This window comes from Balaenoptera musculus, chromosome 8 (assembly GCF_009873245.2).
Source record: "Balaenoptera musculus isolate JJ_BM4_2016_0621 chromosome 8, mBalMus1.pri.v3, whole genome shotgun sequence".
NCBI classification, from domain to species: Eukaryota; Metazoa; Chordata; class Mammalia; order Artiodactyla; family Balaenopteridae; genus Balaenoptera; species Balaenoptera musculus.
The window spans coordinates 59,609,776-59,611,457 of NC_045792.1; the positions used below are offsets into that span (position 1 = coordinate 59,609,776).

At 45.0% G+C, this 1,682-nt stretch overlaps 1 pseudogene; it reads left to right on the top strand.

Annotated features, from left to right (window-relative positions):
• Window positions 1-302: 302 nt before the first annotated feature.
• Window positions 303-1,386, top strand: LOC118899840 (annotated as a pseudogene).
• Window positions 1,387-1,682: the final 296 nt, after the last annotated feature.

The following is a 1,682-nucleotide window of genomic DNA, read 5'->3' on the forward strand; positions in this document are numbered from 1 at the left end:
GCATTCTAGAGCTGGAACAACTCTCTTACAGATATCTAGTTCAACTTTAGTTTTAAAGTGATAAAAGAGAAACCCAGAGCAGGGAAGTAATTTTACTGAGATCACATAGCTGGTGAATAGAATGGCAAGGAGTTTTAACCCATGTTTCCTGATTTCCTGACCAGGTCCCTTTCTACTTCTCATTCAGTGAAAAATGATCTGTTTCCACCTCCCCTACTCCAGCCCCATTCACCTTTTTTGGAAAGAGAGAAGAGATGACTGCCAAATCCCATATACCAACATCCAAATGACTCATCCCAGGCATGGCAACCCCCAACCACACTGGTACCAGCCATTCACTCTTCATTCTGCTGGGGATCCCTGGCCCGGGAGACCAGCACATATAGATCTCTCACCCCTTCTTTATTTCTTACCTTGTTGCTGTCCTTGGGAATAGCCTCCTTGTCTTCATCATCGTCACTGAATGCAGCCTCCATGAACCCATGTACTTCTTCCTCTGCATGCTGGCTGTGGCTGACCTCATCTTGTCCACTACCACTGTGCCCAAAGCCCTGGCCATATTCTGGTTCCATGCTGGAGCGATTTCCCTTGATGGTTGTGTCACCCAAATCTTCTTCATCCATGCCACCTTCATTGCTGAATCAGGAATTCTGTTGGCCATGGCATTTGACTGCTATGTGGCCATCTGTGACCCACTGCGCTATGCCACAGTGCTCAGTCGTGAAGTAATCCTAGGGTTGGTCTGGCTGTGGTCCTGAGGGGCTCCTCTGTATACTCCCAGATGTGCTCCTGGTGAAGAGACTACCGTTCTGCCATAGCAATGTGCTACCACATACCTACTGTGAGCACACGGCTGTTGCTAAATTTGCTTGTGCTGACATTCGTGTCACTGTCTGGTATGGCTTGTCTGCTCTGCTCTCGACTGTAGTGATAGATGCCTTGCACATCTTGGTTTCCTATACCTTCATCCTCAATGCAGTCTTCCGCCTCCCTTCCTGAGGAGCTTGGCAAAAGGCCCTAGGCACATGTGGCTCCCATCTTGGGGTCATTTCCATGTTCTACTGACTGGCATTTTTACCATAGTTGCCCAGCAGTTTGGGCGTCATGTTCCTCCTTATGCCCACATTCTGCTGGCAAACATCTGCATGTTAGCCCCTCCTATGCTAAACCCCATCATTTATGGGGTCAAGACCAGGCAGATTCGAGAGTGTGTGGTTAGTACTTTGTCTTCACAGTGGGAACACTGCTGAGTTTGTGTGACAGGTGATATGTTTATCAACATAGGACCTCACATTTCCTTTGCCTACTTTGTAGAGGTTTATGAACAAAGGGTGGTACGGGCTGTGAACAAAGTGATTTGTCATGGCTTTTAAAGACAGAATGCCATGTTATCTTGAGAAGGGTGGTGTTTAGGAAAGAGCATAAGTTGTCGGATCAGAAGTAGCTTTGAGTCCTGGGTTCACCAAAAGTGATGTGTTTGACCTGGAGGAAGTTACTTATTCTCTTAGAGACTCTTCTTAGCGCATGCATAGGGTTCCAGAAAAATAGAAATATCAAAACCAAACTAAATCATATTAAACAATGAGAATTATTTTCTACAATGAACTTGTCTAGGACATTGAAATTAAAACCTATAGGCAGAATTATATTAATTTAATAATATATACATTTGAGATATCTAT